The sequence below is a fragment of the Dromiciops gliroides genome, chromosome 3 (genome assembly GCF_019393635.1).
Source record: "Dromiciops gliroides isolate mDroGli1 chromosome 3, mDroGli1.pri, whole genome shotgun sequence".
NCBI classification, from domain to species: Eukaryota; Metazoa; Chordata; class Mammalia; order Microbiotheria; family Microbiotheriidae; genus Dromiciops; species Dromiciops gliroides.
The window spans coordinates 185,466,672-185,485,479 of NC_057863.1; the positions used below are offsets into that span (position 1 = coordinate 185,466,672).

At 40.6% G+C, this 18,808-nt stretch overlaps 1 protein-coding gene and 1 pseudogene across 5 annotated transcripts in view; one reads left to right on the forward strand and one right to left on the reverse strand.

Annotated features, from left to right (window-relative positions):
• The first annotated feature begins 3,501 nt into the window (after positions 1-3,501).
• The window catches only part of TGFBRAP1 (transforming growth factor beta receptor associated protein 1), a 61,390-nt gene continuing 46,083 nt past the window's right edge, over positions 3,502-18,808 (forward strand). For 2 of the 5 annotated variants that reach the window (XM_043995232.1, XM_043995228.1), the window contains exons 1-3: positions 3,502-3,858; positions 11,548-11,628; positions 13,290-13,511. The gene's annotated coding sequence lies outside the window, so the exon portion shown is untranslated. Of the gene's footprint in view, positions 3,868-11,547; positions 11,629-13,289; positions 13,512-18,808 lie in introns of all 5 variants that reach the window. The other 3 variants (XM_043995231.1, XM_043995230.1, XM_043995229.1) reach the window with 3 other exon arrangements.
• LOC122747307 lies at positions 3,850-17,593 on the reverse strand (annotated as a pseudogene).

Genomic DNA, 18,808 nt, shown 5'->3' on the forward strand with positions numbered 1-18,808 from the left:
CCTTCCTTGAATTCTCTTGACATCAAGAAGGTACCACTTGTAATGGTTATCTATCAGCTATCCCTCCTGGGTTTTTTTCCTCCCTGGTGACATATTTATTTGTTAACATCTTTTACATTAATTCTCTTGCATAATTTGTCATATATGACAGCTTGCAACCTATTCAAACTCACCACATGACTCTCCATTGACTTTTGGGTGATCAACTTTAGGTTTTTGGAGACTCTGACTCATAGCCATACATCAGTAGAAGATTATTGGTATCAAAAAGTTAAGCCTTTCTTTCAGGTAAACGCTGGGACCATTAAAAGAACTGTGGAGTTCCCTAAAAGAAATCCAGCTTGCATTCCTCCTCTTTTTGGTCTAAGATAAAATAATTATTTACAATTACTACGTCTTTTAGATCACACAGTGGTTTCACTTAAAACCATAACACCAAAATCAGAACATCTATTACACAAACACTACAAAAAATAATGGGGGTGGAATTGAAAGACTGCTTTGCTTAAATTTGAACATTGACTATAATGAAAAGGTAGAAGGACCCCAAGAAGAACATTAGGTAGATATAGATATAAAGAGAAACAAAGAAAAAAAATCTAAATGGAAAATAATTCTAAATTATAATTCTAAATAAATGTACACTTAAATGGAAAATATGAACCTTTAAGAAAATTTATGTAGGCGAGGGTTTTATGTTTTTCAAAGTGTGAACTAGTGGAGGTAGAGGTTTATGGTAGGGAGTTTGGGGGTAATGTGTGGAATGTCATTTCTCTTCCATTTAGGGAAGATTTTCTCAAGAAATGTGGGGTTTTAGTAGTAAGAGAAGGGTTCAACGTTTATTGAATGGAAGATGGAACAAAGTAGGCTTACCTGGCCATCTAACTAACCTTTGCTTTACTGATAGGACAACATCTCAGTGAGTGATTTACCAACTAAGAAGCGTTTTGCCTTCTAGAGTGGAGGTTGCTTTTGCCAGGAGTATCTCTTCTGATTGTGATGACCAAGGTTGGCTTGGAAGAGGAGATGAGATAATTTACCTCTTTCCCTTTTTTGCAGAAGTGAGAGACTAGGGGAATGGAACACTACATATACTGTCAGATTCCATTAAAGTGTTGGTTAGTTTTTACCAAACTTTTTCCCCTTGTTTTTTTTTTATTGTTATAAAGGATGGCTTCTTGGGTGATGGTGGGGGAGGTATATTTGGAAATGAAGGTTTTACTAAATTGTTTTTCCCCTTTCTTTTTTTATTGTTATAAGGAATGGCTCCCTGGAGGGAAGACATATTTGAAATGAAAGTACTGAAAAAAACAAAATATAGTAATATATTTTTTTTAAAATCAAGAGTACACACTCTTCTTACCATACTAAATTTCGTTCAGGGGTATTTCTGAGTAGTTCTGAGTTGAACTCCTCCAGAAATCAATCTGGAATTTGCCTTCCCTCCCCTATACAAAAACTTAGCATTTGTGGGAATGGAGATGGTTTGACCAGGGAAAGAGCCAAAGAAATGACTTGTAGCCAAGAGCAGCTTTATGTCTTGGTACCAGGGCTAGCCCTAGGTAAAGTAGCTGTAGGCAAAATTTTGTTTCAAAGGCCTTCTTCACCTCCATTCCTTTCTACTCCAAGCCCAGTCAGCATTTTTACTCAACATTGCTCCGGGGTCCTGATTGTCAGGAGGAAAGGTGTTGTTGTTGGGTTTGTCTTTTTTAAGTTCTATTTTTGTTGCTTTTATTTTTTCATCATCTTTACTACTGTACATTTACTAAAATTCCATTGCCCCCTCCCACCCAGAGAGCCATTTCCTGTAATTAAGGAAAGGGGAAGAAAAAGGGGAAAAAAAGCTATTCAGCCTAACCAACCATCACATCTACAAAAGGCAACACCCATAGTTCACTGCCTCTGCAGAGAGAGGCTTGCATTAGTTATGGTGAAATAGGGTGGGGGTTTGGAGTAAGGATTTGGGATAGGGGTTGGAGTCCTTAAGAATTCCTCTTTAAAGAATTACACCTTCTTGCACACAAATCCAATAGAATAAGATAATAGTTTATTTAAGGGCTGGGGAAGGGAAACCAAGAGAGAAATCCTTGGACTTCTTCTCATGGGGAGAAGGCATGGCACAGAACATGGCTCTGAGATACCTATCTCCTCAAGCAGGAGAAGGGCAGATAACTTTTATAGAAGACTGATGGGGGTGATCATCTGACTGTGGAAAAATCTCTTGAGGGAGGACCATCCCCCACTGGTGGTGGCTAGTGGAATTGGGTGAGGGGTGGCTTTGGGGCTCTCAAGCCATCTCCTCAGGCCACAAAGGTAGCAGCCACATCCAATCTTATCTCCCCAGGGAGTGAGGGAGACTGGAATGAAGGCTGGTGGTCCCAGAGCTAGCTCAGTCCTGATCTGGTTCCACTTATCTCTTTAGGTGTGTCTGTCCTTTGGTTTAGTTTCTCAAGGAGAAGGTTCTTTGATGTGCCCCCAGAGAACTTCTGGGGTGCTAGGCCCTATAACACATTTTATTAGGACTTTTGGGAGAAGCTTGTTCATAATTTCAGCCAAAGGCCAAGCTTTTTCCTAATCAGAATTGTTTAATTCTCTTTCAGCAAAAAGCCAAGCTTGATCTTTATAATAAGCAGTTTAACACTAATACACTCCAATCAACAATTTCAACAAGCATATTTACACTTAAGGCATGAAATATTTAGTTATCACCTTTCAAGAGTAGAACCAAGATTTTAAAAGACTAACCAGAAAGGGCAATATTTAACCTCCAATGGCATAATATCAACCACTGGGAAGAAAAAGATTTGGAATCAAGAGGTGCCTTCTTCTATAGAACTCAAGTTTCATCAGAACCTTGAAGGTCCTTCCCCTTCTTCACAACAGGAAGATCCACCCTCCTTTTATCCTGGGTCAAATGGGGGTGGGAAGAAAAGGAGGGGGAAAGAGGCAGGAGGAATGGAGAGAAAAAGAGGGGGGGAAGAGGAGGGAGGAAGGCGAGAAAGAAGTGGAGGGGAGAGAAAGGGGAAAAGGAGAGGGTGGCAGTGGGGGAGAGGAGAAGGGGGGAGAAGAGGAGGGAAGAGAGGGAGGCGAGGGTTTAGAAAAAGGGGCAGGAGGGGAGGGGAGAGGAGAGGAGGAGAGAGGGGAGGAGGGGAGAGAAAAAGGGGCAGGGCAGAGAGGGGGAGGAGAGAAGGGGGAGTTGAGAAGGTAAAGGGGAGAGGGGAGGAGGGAGGCGAAGGAGGTGTAGGCGGAGCTAATGTCATAACTATCCCAGCTATTCTGAAAACACCTGCCCAGCTCCGCTGCGGGGCGCCCAGACATCCCGGGCCGGGAGCTCCCGGCCCAGAGAATATGCGGCTCCGCACAAGCCCAGGTATCCAGGAGCTCCGCTAAGGGCGCCCTCACACCCACTCCCACGGGAAAGAGAGAAGTGACCAGAGTCCTTAAGCTCAGGCCCACCCCTAGCCCCGGAGCCCAGCCCTCTCCCTTCGTGACCCTCCTCCTCGGCTGGGGGAGGAGGGGGGGGGGTCGGAAGCGCGGCTCTGCTGATCAGGTGCCGGGTTCCCCTCTCTGCTCCTGTCAATCAGAGGCCCCGGCCGTCGTCCTGCCTGCCGTACACCGGGGCGGACCCCACGTGACGGGAAGCGGCGGCGGAGCCCGGACGGAGCCCCTAGGGGAGCTGCGGAGCCAACCCCGAGCCGGGGCCGGGCGGGGCCGAGCCGGGACGAGGGCGCGTGTGCGGGGCCCAGCAGTGCGGGGCCGCGGCCGCTGCCACAGCCGGAGTTGTGTGCTGGGGGCTGGGCGCAGGGCCGGCGGCGGAGCGCGGCTCGGTGCAGAGCTGACCGAGGAGGCCTAGGCTGGGTGAGCGCGGTGAGGAGGGGCAGGCGGCGGCGGCGGCGGCGAGGCCGCGGGGGCTCCGGGCGGGCCGGGCCGGGCTGTCACAGCCAGCTGAGGCGGGGGGCGGGCGGCAAGGCTCCGGAGCCCGGCAGGATGCGACTGGGCTAACGTGTGCGTGAGTGTGTGTGTGTGTGTGTGTGTGTGTGAGCGAGCGTGTGTGTGTGTGTGTGTGTGTGTGTGGTTTAGGAGGAAGGAGGGGACTCCGTGTGGTATCCTGGGTGTGTATGGGGGGGGGTTAGGAGGAGGGGACTCGTGATATCCTGGGATGTGTGTGAGTGTGTGTGTGTGTGTGTGAGAGAGAGAGAGAGAGAGAGAGAGAGTGAGTGTGTGGTTTAGGAGGAGGGGACTCCGTGTGATGCCCTGGTGTGTGTGTGATATCCTGGCCTGTGTGTGGGGGGGCGGGGTAGGAGGGCACTCCGTATGATAGCCTGGTCTTTGTGTAGTGTGTGTGTGTGTGTGTGTGTGTGTGTGTGAGTAGTTTAGGAGGAAGGGACTCCGTGTGATATCCTAGTGTGTTTGAATGTGTTTTTGATTTAGGAGGAGGGGAGACTGTATGTGTGTGATCTAGTGTGTGTATGCGATTTAGGAGGATGGGATTCTCTGTGTGTGCTGTTGTGTGGATGTGCATGTGTGTTTAGGAGGATCCAACTGTTGTGTGTTGGGTGGGGTTAGGAGAATGGTACTGTGTGATCTCCTGGGGTTTGTATATTTTAGGTGGCTGTATATGTGGTTTAGGAGTATGGGACTCTGTGGGTGTGTTTTAGCTATGAGTTCGTGTGTGTGTAGGTGTAGGTGTGGAGTTTAGAAGGATGGGACCCTGGAGATCTGTGTGTTTGGGGGATTGGGGAGAGATCTTAGAGACTCAGTGTTTGATTTAGAAGGTGAGGTTGAATACTAGGGTCCTTTGGTCTCTTTTCCCCTATACCTAGGACTGTTTGGGGGCAAGGCACAAGTGTGTATGAATCATAAGTTGTTCCTGGGGATCTTGAAGTTTCAGAATATTGAAGGTTTGTCCTTGCTTCTGTGGGCAGGAGAACCTCATGGATGAAAAGTTATTGCTGAATTCACATGGATGGCTTTTTAGGGTAGATAGAGAAGCTCAAGGCCAAAATCCTAGGAGACTTTTCTCATATTTCCAGTTGTGAAGTTCAAGGTAGTGAATTAATTTTCACTTGTAGTTGACACCACCTCCTCTTAAGCTCCCTCTACTCTCAATAAATACGGACAGAAGACTTAGTTTTCCCTACTTGTCAAGACTGCAGCCAGAACTGGTAGGCTCACCTGTATGGATTCTCCTTTAGCTGCATTTGTTTTCACAAAGCTGACAAGGACCTGTGGGTTATCTGCTGCCCACAAGGATTCGTGTAGTCATTATTAATGTAAAAGGAAGGCATTTAGTTCTGCAGGTTGAAATTTGACTGAGTGAGGGGTTAATCACTGTTGAAATTATTGCACTGTGAGAGACTTCATCCATTTGTTTTCAGGGAAGTCGGCATGTTAGCATTATTGTATTTGGCAGATTAAAGCATTGATAAAGCATGTGTTTATATAATAGTACTATATTATGAGATGTTCTATTTGTAGATCAGAATTGCTGTCTGAGAACTGGCTGTTGGCCCAAATGAAGCCTGAAGTTGGTGCCCACTACTCATTTGTAATTTCTGTGCTTCATAAAGTTAGTTAGACCGAAGTAGAAGACATCTATCTGAGTTTTACTACAAAACATTCGGACAGTTTGTCTTTTCCCCTTTTCTGCTTGCTGAGTCTACTTCCTTTGCCTTCTCTCTCCAAAATACCCACTGAGGCCAGTCCTTTTTGGCTCAGCAATTTTTTTTTTTTTAAAGCAGCTGCAGTGGTGTGGAAAGAACATTAGTCTAGGAAGTCGGACTTGGGTTTTAACACTGATTCTTAAACTAGTTACAGTGACCTTGGAAAAATCAGTTGATCTTTGGGCCTCTAAAGTTAGGAAATTGAGCTGGAAGACCTCCAGTACAAGACTTCTTCATTTCTGCGTGCTTTGAGTGCTGTCTTTGACAGTAAATGATCTATATTCCTAAATAAGTTTATTTGTGGATCTTCTTGCCTGATTTCTGTTTGGGCAAATGGTAAGTTAGTATAGAAATTATAGCAACACACTTAGCTTTCATTCATTCTTCTGTGTCATTTTCAGTCATGTACTTATTTCCAAGATAGTTTTCATCCAACTTTAGTATGATTATCAGAGATCTTCTAATTCAACCTCTCATTCAATGCTCAAATCCCCCCCCGCCTTTTTTTAAATGCAGGACAATGAGGGTTAAGTGACTTGCCTAGGGTCACACAGCTAGTAAGTGTCAAGTGTCTGAGGTCGGATTTGAACTCAGGTTCTCCTGAGCTTTATCCACTGCACCACCTAGCTGCCCCTGCTCAAATCCTTTCTAAAAAGGTCTGCTTAAATATGTCCAGTCAGAGGGTACTTATATACTTATATATACCTTATAAAGTGATTTGCTTCATTGTTGGAGGGCTTTAGTCACTGAAATCTTTGAAAACAAACTATTAAACAAACTCTTAAAATGCTACAGATTCAAATTCCAGTGTTCTACTGACCTTTTTGTTGAAGGAAAATGGAAGTCCAAATATATTTAGAAGGTTTTTTTAATCGACCCCCCCTCTTGCTTGTATCAAGAATTTGAGATTCTCTTAAAGAAAACTCTAGGTATTTTACTTAATGAGTTTAAGCCTTTTCATCTTGGTTAGAATCCAATCCTCATTAGAAATACATTAAAGTAATTATTTTCTGCAGCCAGGTGTTTGAAGAATATTCAGTAATTTGACCCATACTTACAAACTTTTTCCTCTGTGGCAAGCCTGACCTGTTTTTCTTTATTTAAAACACACATACACATACACACACACACACACACACACACACACACACACACAGAAAACCCCTGCAGAACTGCTAAGTTTATGTTAAATATGGAAAAGTTACTATCTCTTAGAGAAAGCTCAACACTGATTTCAGAATATGCAAGTAACGTGAAATTAAGATGCTTCTTTAATAGCACAATCTAAAGTAACTAATTTGTTAAATGTTAAAATGTAGCCTTAAAAAAAGGAACACAATACTTTGGAAATCCAACACTGAGGAAAATACTGTTTATTAAATATTCTAAAGATTTCCACTCCATTTATAAACTGGTCTTTCTTGGACTGCTATTGACAGATTAGAATTGGAAATGTCATACAAACTTTTCAGTTAGAGTTGTACACATAGATAATACAACATTAGTAACAGCATCTTTACATGAGGATAGTAGAGGCACCACTTCAATTCAGGCCCTTATAACCTGTCCCCTGAGCTATTGCAATGGAAGACCCAATTGGTCTTCCTTTTCAGGTCCCTCCTCACTCCAATCCATATTCCACATAGCTACCCAAGTGATTTTCCTTATTTATGAGTTTGACCATGTCACTCCCCAGTGAATAAACTTCATAAACTCCCTGTTGCCTCTAGGATCAAATATAAAGTTGTGAGAAAATTATTAATAATAGGGTGTTTGGGGGACTCAGAGCCCCCCCCCCCCCCACACACACACACAAACATAGGAACTCTGGCTGGTTTTTCAGGGCCAGCCCAGAGTCAGAAAATCGACCTTCCTAACTAACTAAAGGAAGTTAACTAACCTAAGACCACCTCAAGTCATGTCAATCAATGCACTTGAATATTACCGGCCAATTAACTTGGATCAAGGTGGAGAGACCCACCGATACCTGAGACAGGTTAAAAACCCTGGAGAGGTGTCTCTCTGCTCTCTTGGCACGCTCTTCCCTCTCCCATGCTGCTCCCTCTCTCCCCTCTATTTTAGGTATGTAGGGCTTCTGATCTTTCTGAGCCATGTGCTCTCTATCTTGACTAATATTTAATATGCTTTAATAAATGCTTAATGCCCCCAAACTGATGCAGTAGCCTCTAATTTCTAAGCATCAATATGTGAGAAACCCCAGCTAATTTTCCCTAAAACTTGGCAACCCCATATAATTGTAAAAGCTACAAAGTACGGTTTGGTTTTTAAAGCCACTTACAACCTGGGCCCAACCTACCTTTCCAGCCTCATTATCCATCACTCCTCTTCCCACTCTTGATAGTCTACCCATACTCACCTTCTTGACCTACTTCACATACAGCTTTCATTTTCAATCTCCAGGTCTTTGCTCTGACTGACTTCATTCCTGGAATACTCTCCCTCCTTACTTCTGTCTTGGAGAATTCCTTACTTTCTTCATGACTTAGCTCAAATGCTGCCTTTATGAAGACATAAAGCCTTTTCTGATCCCCCTGACAATGGCTGGTACCTTCCCTCTCTAAACTCTGTGTGTGTGTGTGTGTGTGTACACACATATGTACATGTTGTCTCCCCTAATAGAATGTAAGCTATTTCAGAACAAGAATTATTTAATATTTGTCTTTCTATCACCTGGTGCCTGACATATGATGGATGCTTAATAAATGTGTATTGATTGATAGAATCAGGATTCAACAGGATATTTGTAAACTAGAAGAACTCACCAAGAAAGTGAAATATAACAAGGATAGATGTATAGTCTGATATTAGGTTTAAATAATGTACATAGATACATGATGGGGGAAACCTGGCTTAGTGACAGTTTTTCTGGAAAAGACCTAAAGGTTTGAATAGAATAAAATTTCCCTATGAGCTATTGCTATGCCTCTATTACTTTTTTTTTTTGGTGAGGTAATTGGGGTTAAGTGACTTGCCCAGGGTCACACAGCTAGTAAGTGTCAAGTGTCTGAGGCCGAATTTGAACTCAGATACTCCTGACTCCAGGGCCAGTGCTCTATCCACTGTGCCACCTAGCTGCCCCATGCCTCTATTACTTAAAAAAAAAAATAAAAGCTAATGTACTACTCTGTCTGCATCAATAGGGCATTAAATAGTTTATAAAAGGAGGTTAAAGTTCTATGCATTAGTCAGACCACATCTGGAATATAGTGTGCACTTGGTGGCTGTCACATTTTAAGAGGGACATTGTATGTCCAGAAGAAGGGTCCCAGGATAATAAGGGGATTTGGAAAACATTATATGAAGACAGTTGAGGGAACCAGGGATGTGTAGATAGGAGAAAAGAAGAGCGAGGAGTGACAGAACTGTCTGTAGGTATTTGAAGAATAGCAAAGAAATTAGGCTTATTTTTTAATTCTCATATTCCATTAGAAGAACCTTGAATTTAGATGTCAGAAAACCTGACATCTAACTACATTTTGCTATATTAAAAAAAAAATCAGATCTGATAATAAAACAGAAGCTCCTTGAGGTTTTTTGTCATTGTATTTCCATTGCATAGTGCAATAGTTGGCACATAATAAATGCTGATTGAATTGAAAAGTATCAAAGAATTTCATATTCTCTGTACCTTTCAGTCAGATGTGTAAGTGTGAAAATGTGGTTTACTTATAAAAACTTTGGAAAGCTTGTCTATTTCTGTCTCATAATAATATGAAAACTATAAGGATATCTTTAATGTCTATGTGTCATTTATATAAAGATTTAATAAAGATGAGCAAGTAGAACTCAGTAGTTATTTATGTGCTTTCAATCACTTTTTAAAATATGGTGTATTTTTTTCCCCAATCATAGAATCACTTAGAGATCAAAAGTTCATCTAGTTCATTCATCTCATTTTACAAATGAGAAAACAGGTCTGGTGCCTTTAAATGACTTACCCAAAGTCACACGGGGTGGTAAGTGTCCAAGTCTGGATTTGAACTTAGACCCTGATTTTAAAGCTTTATCTTTTTCTGCTGTATCATGCCACCTCTGTAATGATTTGGTATCCTTCTCTTTTAGATATCACGAAAATTGATCTTTCATTGCTTCCAAAATTATTACCTTCAGCTGAGATTTCTTCTCAGTTCAATGCAGCTGTTCTTCCCACCTTTGTCTCTAGTGCTTTAGAAATAGCATATGTCTATATTCAGACCAGGCACTGAAGTGTTGAGTCCAAATATGGTTCACTTGTCACCAGTGATGATGGTTTTGTTATGGAAAAGCCAACAGGTCTGTTTGATTTTTTTGTATTTTTTGTTTTCTTCCCAGTTCTATCTGTGAATACTCTTGAAATGATCTGGTTTAGCTGGTTCTTAAACTAAAGTTTCTGAAGTTTCTATTGCTGTTTACTGTTTTGTGAGGTGAAAACCCCATGAAGCAAAGTAGGAAAACATTTATTTTAGCCAGTAGAATATTTTAATTTTAGAAATGCAAAAGATCAGTCATCCAGTGCAATCCTCTCATTCTGTAGACGAAACTGAGACTCAAGTCAAATTATTTGCCCCACATCTCACTTCTGTTTTGTGACAGGGTAGTTAAATAGTTTTTTAAAAACCATTTTGTCACTTCCTCAGCTAGTGGCTGTGAAAGGGAGTAGTGAGATTCAAAATATAAGACCAGGGAAGGAAAGAAAGCAAAGAATCAAGGCTACCTGGAGTGCTGGCTAAAGCATCAGTCTCTGAATATCCACCAATGGCTTTTATCTCCCCTTTTTAGTAAAAATGCTTAATTTGTCTGAAGGAGAACAAGCAAGCCACATTTACAGGATTATCAGAGAAGGAAAGAAACAATAAACCACTTTTTTGGCTACTTCAAATATAAGACAATTTTTTTTTCTTTGGCTGGCATCTCAAAGGGTAAAGAAAGTTCATCTGTGGAATTTGTGGTGAAAGGCTCATAGGAATAGTCCCCCATATATTGTGGAAGCTTCTGGCAGTTATTTCCAAATGTGGTTTCTGGTAAGGCTAAGGTCTTTTATTTTGATCACATGTGGACAGTAGGAAACAAATGCCCCCAATAAGGGGAGAGGATGCAGCTACCATGTCTATAGGAACTCAGGCTGTATTTGTGCTTGCAGAATTCTTGTCTCGTTCTTCTCAGATCTTTGATCCTTAAAAGTTTTTTTTCCAATCTTTTTTTCTGCAGGGCAATGAGGGTTAAGTGACTTTCCCAGGGTCACACAGCTAGTGTCAAGAATCCAGGGCCAGTGCTTTATCCCCTGTGCCACCTAGCTGTCCCTACCTTGCAGAATTCTTTAGTGTGTGTTCTAGGGCCCTGCATCTCACACCAGCTGAGGGGTACCATCTGGACACCTTCGGATTCACTGTGGCTTTCAGGTCACTTTCTGTGGTTGTCAACAGATAGTTGGACTGTGCATCATCTAGAGAATTCACTTTAGCCAGTGTGATGTCACCTGGGCAGAAACTCTTACATATTTCAACCTTGTCTTTTTTAGTAGCCCAAACCTCTACCTTCCTGATAGTTCTGCTAAAGGAATGGCGTGTGTCCCACATATAAGATCTGTATTTTGGCAAGGTGATAACTAATGCTGGAGACTTAATGCTGGAGGTTAAGCTCATTCTCACATCTGGCAGCAACTGGGACTCAGTCTCTCTTGTTACTGACACCACTGGAAGCTTGCCATTGTTACTCAACTAAACCAGGAAGCCAGAAAGCAAGAAGATATAGCTGTGCCAAGTGTGGATGACACTTCAGGGGTTGGCCTTCTCATTAAACAGTTGTTTAGCTTTTTAAAATTAATTTTATTTCTACCTTTTGTTTAACCTGTATTTTCCAATGTATCCTTCTTTTCCCATCCTAGAGAGCCTTATCTTAGAACAAAGAATAAAAAAGAATGGAGACAAAAAACAGTTCAGCAAAAGTAACCAACATATCCAAAAAGGTCTGTTTTTATGTCTTCTCATGTTTCTTCATATTCATCATTTCTTACACCACAGTCATAATCCATTACATCTTTGACTTTTAAGCTTTGCCTTTTTTGCTGTGGGACTTAATCAAGCATTATATATAGTACAGCATAGTTTATATAGAACACTTGTCTTCTTTAAAATTAAGTAGAGTCTTTTTGGCTGATGAGGAGTGAATATGTCATTATTCTGAAGACAACTGGTTTGAAAAATAACTTTGGACTCATTTTCTTCTAGATCAGTAATTTCACTGGTGTAGGGACCTCCCTGTACTAGTATAGATCAATGATTATTTTGTAACTCTTATTCTGAAAGTTGCTTGGGACTTTCATTAAGTGATTTGTCCTGAGTCACATAGCCAGTATGTATTCATACAGGAGATTTGAACTCAGGTCTTCCTGATTTTGATACTAAATACTTATCCACCTTTGTATACTACCTCATTTACCTATGGACTCTGTATCTTGTTTAAAATACTATTACTACAGGGGCAGCTAGATGGCGCAGTGGATAGAGCACCGGCCCTGGATTCAGGAGTACCTGAGTTCAAATCCGGCCTCAGACACTTAACACTTGCTAGCTGTGTGACCCTGGGCAAGTCACATAACCCCAATTGCCCCGCAAAAAAAAAAAAATACTATTACTGCACATTGGGAAAATAATCAGAGAACATGATGGTTACTCAGCATCTCATATTATTTATGAAGTTGTGTTCCTAGGGACTCTGTCAGTTAATTTACATTCAGCACTGGTGTAGAATGAAGTGACACAACAGAATAGAGACGCTGAACAAAGATTAAGTATAAAGTAGCAGGGTTGTATTGTTTGGAAGACAGAACCAAGCCAAGTAAGTACTTTTTGGGGACATAGAAAGAAAGTGCTATAGAATCTGGAATCTTCTAGTCTTTCTTCATGTAAGGTTTCCTTGTTCAGTGACACTGCTGATGATAGCAATACAATTAGCAGGGACCAAGTATAGTTGTGGTAAGGGGCTTGAGGGGGATTTTGCTGAACCAAAATGATAAGCAACTTGCTTCCCAGCAAAACTTCTTTTTAGAATTTCATTGCATGTCTTTTTGGAGGACTGAAGAATTGAGGAGGCAGGTCTTTTGACAGATTAAGGAGGCAGTCCGATGTCCTTATGAGAGGCCTGCTTGAAGATTTGATGGTTCAGTTTCAAGTCCCACCTCTGATACTGGCTTGGTAACCCTGAGCAGGTCACTTAGCCCTTTTAGGGCCTCTAGACAGTTTCTTTCTTTTTTTTTTTTTTTAGTGAGGCAATTGGGGTTAAGTGACTTGCCCAGGGTCACACAACTAGTAAGTGTTAAGTGTCTGAGGCCGGATTTGAACTCATGTAATCCTGACTCCAGGGCCGGTGCTCTATCCACTGCGCCACCTAGCTGCCCCCTAGACAGTTTCTAAGACTGTAAGTTGCAGAGAAGTTACTGATTTGTGTTGATAGAGTGAGTTTTCTCACCAAGAATTCTCTACACTAAGGACAAAAAAGAAAAAAAATCTGAGATAACACCTATACTCTCTTCACAAGTGTTTTTTTTTAACTTTTTAAAATTTAATTTGAATTAAACTAAATTTATTTTTTGTCCTTATTCCTCTTTTCTCTCTCTCTTTTTTTTAGGAGGAAATGGTATATTGAAGAAAGTCATATATTGGCCAGAAGAAACCATGAAATTTTGAATTTTCAAGATGAATAAGATATTAGAGATGATTCAATATAACCCAACCCCCTCATTTTACAGAAAAGGAAACTGAAGTCCAAAGAGGTTGAATTACCTAAAGTCAAACACCTGGTTTCTGGCAGCACCAGGACTAAAAGCCAGGTCTCCAAACTCCCAGCCAGGTATTCTTTCTACTATACACACTACTGTGCAGGTCCACCTCACATCAGTGGTAATGCTCAAGTGAAATGGTTGGTTTTCCAATCTAGAGCTTAACACACTCTCCTCTGTTAAGTTTTTAAGCCATCCTTCTTTATGCTAAGACAAGACTTCATCTTTAGATATAAAACGAGCCTTAGCATTACGTTCCTAGCCTGGGGTCCCCCGTTTTCGCTATTTTATGACAAAATCATAAGAACTTTCTAAACTGCTTTCTGGCCTTCTCTGTTCTCACAAGGGCCCATGGCAGGCTGCTAAGTAGCCAGTGAGAATATTTTTAATTTCAAATTTTTTTTTTTTGCAAGGCAGTGAGAGTTAAGTGACTTGCTCAGGGTCACACAGCATGTGTCTGAGACTGGATTTGAACTCAGGTCCTCCTGTATCCAGGGCTGGTGCTTTATCCACTGTGCCTCCTAGCTGCCCCCGCCAGTGAGAATAAGCCCACTTTCAGCTTACATAAACCTAAATCCCTTTCACGGAATCATTTCAAATAAGGAGCTATGGCAAATGCTTCATTCCATAGCCCAAGCCCTAAGGAAATTTTGCAAATTACAGGGCTTCTCTATGGAGCCAGACTAGCCAGGACCATAGCAGATGTAAGAATACCAGTGGGTACTTCTCTATGTAGGTTTAGTTGAATATGAGTATGTGTTATGTTTTGTCAAGTACACAGAAAGCTGCTACTTAAAAGAATCACATCCACTGATGCTCTTAGAACATGATGCTTTGTAAGCTCCCTTACATCTCTCAGAATTTGTAAATCTAGGACTTTACTGATTATTTAATACGCTCATTTTACCAAGTAGGAAACATAGCCTAATCCTTTCTCCCCTACCATACCTAGTATAGAGGTAAAATTCTGCATCAGCAATTCGTTCTCCAGACTATTGGCATTTCAGCCTTATTTTAAAATGCAGATATTCCTGGAAAGAGAAATACAGTAAGTCTTTATTACCTCAGTGTGAATTAATTTGTTACTTGACTTCTTTAGTAAGAAAAACAAGGGCAACATGAGAATATTGGAAGCCTGGTTGGAATTGGGATGAAGAGTGCTGAAAGGAAGGGGCAGGTCAGAAATGGTAGGCACAGGTCTGCTGGACAGACTTTGTTCACCAAACATTTTATTAAGTGGTAGGCCACTGCTGTGTGCATTTATTATCTGTCAGACACTATGCTATGTGCTGAGAATACAAAGTTAGGTCTCATGCTGTGTTCTCAAGGAGTTTATAATCTAATTGGGGAGAAAAATAAGTACATATATAACTAAGATATTAGGTAGAGAGGGTAGGTTAAGTTCAAAGAAGTCCAGACAAAATGAGCTTTACAGTGCTTTTGGTTTTACAAAGCATTTTACGTAGATTGTTTCATTGGAACCTCACAACTACCTTATGAGGTAGATACCACAGATATTTTTGTCTCTCCTTTGCAGTTGAGGAAACAGGCTCAGAGAGGCCAATGACTTGCCTACAGTCACACACAGCTAGGAAGTGACAGGTGGGATTCAAATCCAGGGCTTTCTGACTCTTGGTCTGTCATTGGAGGCCCTTCCTCACTTAAAATCCAATTCACTGCAAGTCATGACATCTGTCATGGTCCTCTTTGAGAATGAAGGACAAACAACAAACAAGCATGAGGGGTCATCTTCATCTACCTCATGGATTTGCCTAAGGCAGATCCCATACTGGGTGATCAAATTCTAAAAGAACAGTCACAGAATACTTTAGTTCTAAAAGAAAAGTTTTAGGTTATTTAGTCCTGGTCCAAATCCCTTAATTTACCACTGAGAAAACTGAGACCCAGAAAGGTGAGGTTACTGGTTGAAGGTCATACAGCAAGGAATCTGATTCCTAGTTCAGTGTTGTTGGGTCCATCACACTCTTTCCACATGCCCTTACAAGTAGACTTGTTTTTGAAGCAGCAGGAGCAGCACTGATGATATTCACCAATGTCTGTGGGGGTGGGGGGGGTGTAGCGTTCCTTTACAGTATGGGGGTAAATAGTTTAAGGACTTCTTCCATAAAGTGATTTTAGCCCAGCAAAGTATATTGAATCTAGCTCCCTAGTGTCAAATTCACAGTTCATTCATTCATTTATTAGCTAAGTTTTGCTGCCTCACATGATGGTTGAAATGTTGTATTATATTTATTTATATGTGTAAAATATCTCCCTTACTAGATTTTTAAATATAGGAATTACCTTATTTATGTAGTTCTGAGAGTGCCTTGCACATAGGCACTGTGTAAGTATTAAAATTAAGAGGGGCAGCTAGGTGGCACAGTGGATAGAGCACTGGTCCTGGAGTCAGGAGTACCTGAGTTCAAATCCGGCCTCAGACACTTAATACTTACTGGCTCTGTGACCCTGGGCAAGTCACTTAACCCCAATTGCGTCACCAAAAAAAAAATTAAGATAGAAAACCTTACTTAAACAATTTGATTTAAAAATAGACATTTAAGAAGAAATCATAGTTTCCTAGATCAAATCTCAGAGGCCTTTAGCCCAACCCTTTCATTTTACAGAAGTTAAACTCTGAAACAAAGATGTTAAGTGATATGCTCACAGGCAAAGAGGTAGTAAGCATCAGAGGCAGAATTTGAACCCGGGTCCTTTTCCTCCAGAAGCAATGTTCTTTCCACTATACCACATTGTCTCTATTTCAAAATTATCATACCTAAGAGACTATTAGTCATGGTGTATCATATGAAAAGATTAGATGCCTAAGAATTGTTAATTTTTCCCCTACACATTTTTAAATGGCAATTGAGTGTCATCTCTCCAGAAAACCAGTTTTATTACCAGCACGTTATAGTAATAAATGTTTGTATTGAATTGAACCAGAGTAGGGAGAGCCCCGAGTTTAGTCATAAAACTAAGGTTCAAATTCTTCCCTTGTCTCCTTACTAGCCATGTAGTCTTGAGCAAGCATCTTAACCTCTCTTCATTTATTTCCTCATATATAAGATGGAGCTATTAATACATAAACTATCTACTTCACAGGATTGTGTGAGGATCAAATGAAAATAACTAGAAAATATACTATAAATTTGATGAGCTGTTGTTGAATTTATGTATATTATTCATTTAAGTAACTGCTGAAGGGAGAGGAAGTAATCTTAGTGGCCTGATGAAAGTTCTTTTCTGGCCTGATTGTACTTGTTGTTATTTGTCCTTTGTTCGAAGAGAACCACAATATTGGGGAGGAGGTGATGTCATGACTTGCAGTGAATTAGATTCAGTGAGGAAGGGCTGTGCAAAGTCACCAACCTCATTTTCTCCTCCGATTGTACTTAGAGATTTTTGTTAGATATTCTCAAAGTCCACTAAAGCATTTGGGACCTTTGGGAGCTAAGAGGGTCCTTAGAGATCATCGAGGCCAGTGATTTATGATCTATTATTGTTTTTATGATTTTGATACATCTTTCAAAATAATTGATTTGTTTGTGGTAATCCAAAGTATTTTATTTTATGCCTTTAAAAACACTATTCTGAGAAGTCCATAGATTAAAAAAAAAGATTCAGAATTCCTGATTTTGGGATTCCTGATCTCTTCATTTTACAGAAAAGGAAACAAAGACTTTGAGAAATTAAGTGATTTGTCCAAAGCCACACTGATAGTGAGTAGCAGAACTGTGATTTGAATCCAGGGCTTCTGACTACAAATCTTAGCCTATTTCATCTAAAATACTTCACCCCCGAGATTCCCTGTTTCCTAACAGTTCTAGGCCTCTGCTCTGCTAGTTTTCCTCCTTGTTAGAAAAGGAACTTTTTAGCTGTTCCCCTCAGATTCCATGCCATAATTCCATTCTAATTCATTATTGTTGAGGTTCATCACTCTTTCTCTACTTGCCCTTTCTCTGGGGTTGGCTCAGACTCGTTTCTGGAGCAACAGGAGCAGCATTAATGAGATTTATTTCAGTTCTATGCTGTTTCTGCTGCACTTAAGAAAGTTATTGATAGTAGCAGCGGCACCATCATGCTATTGTTTCACCCTCTGCTCCTTGTAAGTTTCAATGATGTCAATATCTTCATGTTTCCCATTTCCCATTACATTTCTCTATTATTTCCACATACTTTAGCCCCTAATTGCCACATTATATTACCTTGAGGACTTCAGATAGATTTTTCTGATGAGCCAGCTGCATATGTTTAAAAAAAAATCCCAGGCCTTCTTTCTGGTCTAAACCTCTACATTTTTCATTAAGAAATCAATCATGGCAGTAACTGCTGAATTTTTAAAGAAATATTAAACTTTAGCTCATGTTTAGAGTGGTCATCAGGAAAAATCACACTTCTTTTTTTCATGGCCTTTAAACCACATAGGTGAAACTCCCCCCCCCACACACACACACACTTTAATATTATTGCTAGTCAGCAGATCACAATATTTTGTAGCAGGGTAAAGCTTCAGACAATGTATTTGTGAATATATGCTACTTAGACCTTTGAGGCACTTGTGTGTTCATTTAGTACATTATTAAAGTATTTTGTGTAGACTTTGAAGGTGGTTAATTAATTCATAGAGAATCCACCACAGTGCCCCATATTGATCAAGGTTGTCAGAAATCTGTATCTTGGAATAGCTGGGTGGGATGTATGTCCCCAGCTCAGTGGTTTATTGCATGTAGCAACTAAAGTTACAGGACTGTTAGTAATTGTTAAAAATATAATAGAAATGTAAACTGTGGTTGCCTGTTTTTAGTACCTTTTTATGAGGCAGTTGATTACAAATTTAAATATTTAGCTTTTGTGTTAATATAAAGAACTTGACAGTGATCATACAATAGCAGAGCTTCAGGTAGAAGGGTTTTTATTTTCATTCACGATAAAGAATTCCAAATAGTCAGTAATCATTTACTAAGGGCCTACTATGTGCCAGACATGGTGCTAAGTGCTGGGATTACAAACACAGGCAAAAGACAGTTGTCAGCTTGAAGGAGTTAATTATATCATGAGGGAGACAACAAGCAAATATGTACAGACAAACTAAATACAGGATAAGTAGACAATAATTAAGGGAAGTAAAGGCAATAAAAGTAAGGGATGTTGGGAAAATTTTCTGGTAAGAAGGTGAAATTTTAGTTGGGATTTAAAGGAAACTATGAAAGGAAGTAGGCAGAGATAAAGGGGAAGAACATTCCAGGCACAGGAGACAGCCAGAGAAAATGCCCAGAATTGAAAGTGTCTTGTTTGTGGAACAGCAAGGAGGCCAGCGTCTGTGGATTGAAGAGTAAGTGGTGGAAAGTAAGGTATAAAAAGACTG